The sequence below is a fragment of the Triticum urartu genome, chromosome 7 (genome assembly GCF_003073215.2).
Source record: "Triticum urartu cultivar G1812 chromosome 7, Tu2.1, whole genome shotgun sequence".
Lineage (NCBI taxonomy): Eukaryota > Viridiplantae > Streptophyta > Magnoliopsida > Poales > Poaceae > Triticum > Triticum urartu.
The window spans coordinates 59,440,987-59,449,417 of NC_053028.1; the positions used below are offsets into that span (position 1 = coordinate 59,440,987).

General features: G+C 49.9%; 1 pseudogene; it reads right to left on the reverse strand.

The window, feature by feature from the left end:
* Nucleotides 1-6,535: 6,535 nt before the first annotated feature.
* The window catches only part of LOC125525982, a 5,829-nt pseudogene continuing 3,933 nt past the window's right edge, over nucleotides 6,536-8,431 (reverse strand).

The window sequence follows — 8,431 nt, forward strand, 5'->3', positions numbered from 1 at the left end:
TCACACTTGGTTACTTGTGCAGTTGCATCCTGGAGGGCTGTCGGCCAAAAGAAACCTTGCCTGAATGCTTTGCCGGCAAGTGCTCTTGCGCCAATGTGGTGACCACATATGCCTCCATGTATCTCTGCCAACAGCCTCTGTCCATCTTCCCGGTGAATAGACTTCAATTTCACGTCGTTGAGTCTTCTTCTGTACAGTGTGTTGTCGACAAACTGGTACATACTTGACTGCCGGGCTACTCTTTCCGCTTCTTCTTGCTCTTCGGGAAGTTCTCCTGTCTGAAGGAAACGGACAATCTGCTGTGCCCATGCTGGAGCTTGTGGCTCGACAACAAGGACTAAAGGCACATCTGTTGCTGCGGGAACATCCGCTTCGGCGAGAACATGCGGCTCAGCCGGAGCTTGACGTTCCCCGGCAAGCTTGCCGGAGCGAAACTTGTCGGGAGCCTCTGTTTCAACGGAACAAACCCTAGGGCTTGCCGGAGCAGACTGCTCCTCAGCACTCTTGGTGTTGATCTTGGGGACCTTCTTGGCGGCGGCTTCGGGAAGCTCTGCCGGAAAATAGTCACCAGAAATCAACTTCCTCTTCTTGCTCTGTCCAGTTGATGGCATTAAGGATTGGCGAGTCAGCTTGAGCACAAAGATCCCTGGTTCCACAGGTAACTTAAGTGCGGTGCACTTTGATAGGCCATCGGCAATGTCGTTCTGAGCTCTTGGAACATGCTCCATCTATAGGCCGTCAAAGTGTTCTTCTAGCTTTCTCACTTCGTCAACGTAGGCTTCCATCAACGGACTCTGATAGCTCTTGTTCACTTGGCGGACGACAAGCTGCGAGTCACCCCTGACAATGAGCTTCTTGATCCCAAGGTCTGCCGCGATCCTGAGACCGGCAAGCAAGCCTTCATACTCTGCAGTATTGTTTGTTGCTTGCTCCTTGGGAAAGTGCATCTGGACTACGTACTTGGTGTGCTCTCCGGTGGGTGTGACAAGCAGCACGCCAGCGCCGGCGCCTTGCAGCGAAAAGGCACCATCAAAGTACATCAGCCACTCTTTGCTTGCTTCCTCGACGGGGATGCTCGTTTCTGGAATTTCTTCATCTGGTGTTGGAGTCCACTCTGCTATGAATTCTGCCAATGCTCTGCTTTGGATAGTTGAAGTACTCTCAAACTTGAGGCCAAAGCTTGACAGTTCCAGTGCCCACTCAACAATCCTGCCTGTCGTTTCTGGATTCTGTAGTATCCTCTTCAGCGGAAAACGAGTGACAACTTTGATCTCATGTGCTTGGAAGTAATGGCGCAGCTTTCTCGAGGCCATGAGAAGGCCGAAAAGCAATTTCTGCACGCCAGAGTACCTTGACCTAGCCCCCTGCAGAAGGGAACTGACAAAGTAAACTGGGCGCTGCACCATTCTCTTCTGTATCTCCTCGCGCGTCTGCGCAGATCCATCCTTGTCGGGACCAGAGCTTGTCGGGGAAGCCCCCTGCTTGTCGCTGGATGCGCCTGCCGTGGTTGCTGGCTCGTCATCTGCCTCCCTCTCTGCTACTAACGCAGCACTAACCACTTGATTGGTTGCCACTATATACAGCAGCAACTTCTCTTGTGGCTTAGGTGCGACAAGTGTTGGAGTGGAGGACAGGTATCTCTTCATGTCTTGCAGCGGCGTCCTCCCCGGCCGGCGCGCTTCTTGCCGGATTCTCCAGAGCCTCCTTGGGCCCTCTCCTTGTCGCGTCGCTCGTATTCAGCCTTTTGCTGCTGGACAAGCTGCTCGACCTTCTTGCAGCTCTGGAGGTCATGGCCCTTGGTGCGATGGATCTTGCAGTACTGCTTGTCGGTGCCGTCCTGCTCGTCGGCGACCGCCACAGCCTGGCCGTTGGTGCATGCGGCAATCTCCTTGCCGGAGCCACCAGCTTTGGCTTTCTTGGCGCCACCTTCGTTGTCGGACTGCTTAATGACTAGCACATCTTTGCCTTTCTTCTTCCTGTTGTTCCGCCGCCGGTTTTTCTTTGTCGGGGCAGCATCCTCGCTGTCAGATCCTCCTGCTCCTGTATTCTCTCCGGGGAGTTTCCTCCCTTCCTCAGCACGTGCACACTTGTCGGCCAGGGCATACAGCTCACTGACGTCTCTGATCTTGCACATCGCCATCTCCTCCCGCATCCTGCGGTTACGCACGTTCTGATGGAACGCGCTGATGACCGCGGCAGGGTGGACATCTGGGATGTTGTGCTGTACACGGCTGAATCTCTGAATGTACTTGCGCAGGGGCTCTCCTTCCTTCTGGGCGAGCAGGTGAAGGTCACTCTCTTGGCCATGAGGTTTGTGGCCGCCTGTAAAGGCGCCGACAAACTGATGGCATAGGTCTGCCCAGGAGGATATGGAGTTGTTCGGCAAATGCATGAGCCAGGACCTGACGTTGGGCTTGAGCACCAACGGGAAGTAGTTGGCAAGGATCTTGTCGTCCCGCCCCCCGGCAGCTTGCACCGCGATGGTGTAGATGCTGAGGAACTCCGACGGATGCGACTTGCCGTCGTACTTCTCTGGTACGTCTGGCTTGAAATTCTTCTTGCTGGGCCACTGGACTTGCCGCAGCTCACGAGTAAACGCAGGGCAACCTACCGCGTACGGCAAGTCGCCTGGTTCCCCTGGCGCATGCATGTCGACAGAGGGCCCAGCGCCCTAGTCTGATTGACGCCGCGCTTCTCTTCGGCGCTCGATGCGAGTACGAGCGTCTTCTTGCTGTCGTTCATGAAGAACTTGGCGTTGATCGCGACGAGCTCGTGGATCTGATGACGCGGTGGAGTCGCTGTCGAGGTGGATCCGGCGAGTCGGCGATCTTGGCCTTCGGGGCGGAGAGTGCACAGTGGTTGCACCCCCACCGGTCTTGTCGTCACCGGCTCGTGCCTGGCTGACTTGCCGCGGCTGCGATGTACTCGGCTGCCGTGGAGTGTCGCCGTTGGGGAAGCCGATGAGACTTTGGATGGTGGCCCTCCAGTCGTCGATCTTGTCTGCCGCTGGAGGGTAGTCTAGGAGCAGTTGAGCTCGCGCCAAAGCTTGTGCTGAAGTGACGGGTGGCGGTGGCGAACGGTGTGAGGAGCGGGATATGCTCGGACTTCTAACTATGTTAGAAGGAGCAGTATCTCGTCCAGGCGACCGTGCCCCGCTCACGCCAGCATGTTGGCGTGCACGCTGGTCTTGAGCACTCCGAGATCCACCAGCTCGATCTTGGTCCAGCAAACGTATGGCACCGTGAGTACCATGACGCTGCCGGTCCCACGCCTCCTGGGATGGGCGCGGTGCATGTACGGACGCCGAGGTCTTGGAGTGCGCCTCCGAAGCCTTCTTCTTCGGCGGCATGTCGATGAAGACGATGAAGATTTTGCTCGTGTGAACGCTGGATCAGGTTCACACAACCTCGACGCACCCCCTACCTGGCGCGCCAAAGATGTCGGGGGACTAATCCACGAGCACCTATGGGACCGGCGGACCGAGCCCCTTTCGGTTCGGCGGGGGGGCGGAGATTGCACGAAGAGCAGACCGAGGCGAAACACACGAGCAGTTTACCCAGGTTCGGGCCGCACGGGTGCGTAAAACCCTACTCCTGCTTTGTGGTTTGTATTGAGTTCATGCTCGGGAGCGCTGAGTGCTTCAGTACACACCAGCAGCTAACGAGACCGAGCGTGAGTGTTCCCTCCCTCCTTCTTTTTTTCCCTCTACGTTGCGCATGGGCCTCCTTTTATATGCTCAAGGGGTCACCGACAGGTGGCAACGTAGACAAGGGTAAAAATGGAAAGGTTGCGGTTGGTACAGCTACCTGCTACAGTGTATCATACCTAACCCTGACGGCAGGGGACAAGGGCATTAAATGCCCGCCTGCGTCGCCCAAATAGTGCAAAAGGGACCGTCAGGGACGCCACCGCTCGCCATGATGGCAATCTTGTCAGCGCCGCTTGCCACCGCGCACCGCTGGCTGCCCAACCTCCCGCCACGTACGCCTGGAAGGGTCCCAGAGCGACACGTTGGTGGATGTGCTGGACCACGGGTACAGAGTGGTGGCTTGCCGTGGCAAGCGCCTTGCCGCGGTCGCTCTCTTGTCGCATTCGGGAGCTTGTCGCTCACCGGGCCTTGCCGGGACGCGTGGCGCGTCGCGGCAAGTTCCTTGAGATGCCTTGGTTGGCCTTCCCGGCAAGCTCCTCTTGCCGGGGTCTTGTCTCCTTGGCTTGGATACTTTGTCCTTGAATGGCTCCAAAGGAACCACGGAGGACCTTGGCGGTCACCCAGCAAGCCTTGCCGTGGGATGCTGCGACTGCCCGTGCACAAGTTCAGGATACTAAGGTACCCCTACTCTAGTACACCGACACTCTCTTTTTCAACTTAATTGTGGCATTTCATTCTGTTATCGACTAATGGTTGACACTGGAGAAGCATTGAAGGCTCCTTCCATAGATTCCAAAGCCCTGTTTGCTATTATCAAAATATTCTGACTCCCTTGTTGTCTTATTGATCTGACCAACCACAATAACAACATTGCCATTCGGGGTTACGCGAGTCGGAGTATTAAATAAATGGAATATTCCAGCAAGAGCAACCGAACCATCTTCTCGTTGTCCTTCCATTCTTCTGACCAATAAAATAGCACTTGGTCATAAGAATCCAACCGGAGTTCGAAATCGGAGATAAGAATTGAATCAATTTCAGGCACTTCCCTCAAGCCGAAACCGGAACAGGAAACTTGTAACTTCTAGCTGAGAAGGATAAGAGAGGTTTGTCTTGCTTTGTCTTATAGTGATTGTGTGCCAGGGGTCAGCGAAGAGACGGGACGCTATTGTCCCAGACTACTTGAACTAGTCTACTAGGACTCGGGGGAAGAGACTTGTTTGCGATAGGACGAGAGATCAAGTACAGTGTTCGGTTCAAACTAGGCAACCTCTTCGTTATAAGACCGAGAATAGTATATGCCCCGTCTCACCACTAGCTAGGGCCACCAGCATTAGGAAACTAAGGAAGAGTCGTATGGCTAAGGAATTCAGGGCTGATAGAGCTCTTGGGAAGAAGTCAGTATCCAGCTTTCTTTCATTGATATCAATAACAAGCGAGGAAAGGACAGTCTTTCAAGAGAAGATAGGTCTGCTTTTCATTAAGGAATTGCTGCGAGTATTGCTTGTTTCCCAGATCCGGTATCAGGACCTGTCGATAGATGGGATGGACCCACCCGTTTGACTCTTATGAATTGATAATTAGATACTATTGCTAAAGGAAAGTAAAGATAGTGGTTTGTGTTGCAAAAAGCTAGTTCAAGGTCAGGCTCCGTCAAACAGAGTCGTCAAGAACGAAAAGCTGAAAGAATGATGTGTCAAACAGTGATTGCGCACAGAGGTTAGTTAAGTATAGGAACTATTGTCACTAACGAGAAGTATGCTGCTGTCCCAATAAAAGGATAGTTGGATGGTATCGATTGAGGGAATAGGGATAGGTGGTTAAACGCGATGCTGCGCCTAACTATATAGAACGGTGATCCATGAAGAGAAGTCGGCCAGCTATTAAGTCAGAGAAGTCATCAACCTATTACTAGTGTCAGTTATGTTAAGAGAAGTCATCAACCTATTACTACTGTCAGTTCTCTTCTTCCTCTCTACCAATTGAAAGTAAGTGTTGATTTCGCCTAATAGGGACAAAGCAAAGTAGGGTGGTCAAGTACAGTATGCCTGGAGTTCGTAGTGCCCACTAAATATCATTGGCAAGTTATAGAAGTCTTTTTCTCTTCTGAGATATCATTGGTCAGTGCAGCGAGGGGCAACCATCATTTCTATTGCTCTGTAAAGAAAAGATAGGACAAGGGTCTTGCTCCACCCAATGGAGATAAAGCACGGGGATCCGTTAAGGGCGTATTGAATCGATAAGAAGCACTTGAATTCTAGTGGGCCCGGCTACCCAACACTAGCCCCGGATCATTTATGTATTATCAATTGATAGTAGGGGCAGGCAGGGGAAACTCTTTATATCAGTTAAGTAAACTACTTATTGTATTGTGGGCTGGGATCCTACTTCTATAGCGAAGTAAAGAAGTGTGGAATGCGCTATCTCGAAGTAAAGAAGTGTGGCTTGATAGATAAGTTGCACAAACCTTTGAGCTCGATACGATATAGTGTAGCGATTAGTTCATAGATGGGAAGCTCCATTCTCCCATTGTTCGGGACTCTCATTGTTCTGTTCAGAAAGTAGTCGGCATCTTCCTTTATTCAATTAGCAAGGCAGTGCTGGTTGATTTCATCATTTCTAGGTATACCCTCTCCCTTTTCTACGAAGGTTTGCTGCTCCGCCTGCACCAGTGAATTATTCTATTCTTCTCCTTTGGTTCAGTCTGTGGGGAAATCAGAATTCACCATTGAATCCTGTGGATCAGCTCCCTTACATAATAATATTTCACTGTATCAGCTACGAGGGGAAAATCTGAAAGGCAGAGGATAGAGAGTGAGAGAAAGAGTGTGAGACTTGCGCCACTCTCCATTTCGAGGGGATTTCAACGATTCTGGGGTGATTGAACTATTTCTTTACCTGTTCAATTTCTAACGAATCAAGATATCCTCTTGTTCCGGTATAAATAGTAGCTATCTGCTCTTCCACTGGGAGAGGATTTGCCTGGGATTGTTTAAGCAATTCCCTTAATCGTGGACCCCTTGCCAATTGATTCTGACTTGTTTTATCGAGAGCAGAGGCGAATAATAGGCTTGTCACTCTACGAATTGAGCTAGTTCCAATTTGGATTTGCCAGCTACTTGTTTCATGGCTTTAATTTGAGCCACGGATCCTACTCTGGAAACAGAAATACCCACATTAATAGCGGGTCGAATTCCGGCATTGAATAGATCCGCAGATAAGAATATTTGTCCATCTGTAATGGAGATTACATTAGTAGGAATATAGGCGGAAACGTCTCCAGATTGAGTCTCAACTATTGGTAAAGCGGTCATACTTCCTTCGCCTAAAAGAGAATTTAATTTAGCGGCTCTTTCTAAAAGGCGTGAACGCAAATAAAAAATATACATCCCCTGGATAAGCCTCATGGCCGGGAGGTCTTCTTAATAGAAGGGACATTTGGCAATAAGCTTGTGCCTGTTTGGAGAGATCACATAAATTATTAAAGTATGCCGTTCGCGGTACATAAAATACTCAGCCAGGGCTGCTCCTGTATAAGGAGCGAGGTATTGTAATGTAGCAGGTGAATCCGCCATTTCAGCTACTACAATAGTGTATTCCATGGCCCCCTCCTCATGGAAAGTAGTTACTACTTGAGCTACGGAGGATGCTCTTTGACCGATAGCTACATAAACACATATTACACATTGCCCTTTTTGATTGAGAATTGTATCTGTGGCTACTGCTGTTTTGCTAGTCTGTTTGTCCCCAATAATGAACTCTCACTGACCGCGCCCTATAGGGATCATCGAATCGATAGCAATAAGCCCTGTTTGAAGAGGTTCGTATAAGGAACGCTTGGAAATTCTACTTGGAGCAGGAGATTCAATTAAGCGATATTCGAAAGCTACAATTTCGCCTCTCCCATCAATAGGTTTAGCCAGAGCATTTATAACACGACCCAAGTTATATACGCTCACGGGTATCTGAGCAATTCTTCCTGTTGCTTTTACAAAACTTCCCTCTTGATGCTAAACCATAGCTCTAACTGAGTCAAATTCCACAATTTCTAAGAACGATATGCTTTTTTTTCATTTTCCATTGTGAAAGCTTCTCTCAATCCCTCCCTAGTCCTTTCTTTCCTGGGCACAGGCTTACCTGGTTGACCGCCCACATTCATTCATTGTTTGTTCTGTTGTGGAATCGAACCACAGAGCTAGCGCAATTGGGATTTAGAGTCCCATGCTTGAAACTAAAGAGGATTTTTAGTCCTCTGCTCTACCAGGCAGAACCTAGAAGGATACTTCACACCCGATTTGACACAGCTAGACCCCAGTATAGAAAACTTTTTTGAGTATGTTGGCAAGGTCCGGTCATCCGCTTCTGTGCTTGCACTTCTGCGTAACTAGGGGTGCAAGTCCAGTACAGCGTACTTTCATAATTGAATCAAAAGCGTCGATACATGAAAAATCTCTATATACGATATTTATGACACAGAATGTTGTTCTTTCAACATGATTCCTCAACAATTTTTTCATTGTAACTGACTCTCCATTCTCTCCGTTCTACTTTGGTTTTTGACTAATAATTACCATGATGAATTTCTCTTACTGCTTGGTTCCGCATTGGATTTTGGAAACTTTTGTTTAGAAAGTGGTGTCACGACCGTGGGAATCAAATGGATGGTTCAGGAAAGTCTAGTGAAGCGGCACGGTCTAATCATATAGATGACCCTAGTGGTATGGTTCCATAGAAAACTACTGGAGGCCATTACCGCCACCGAAATGGTTTCCATGCTCCGTT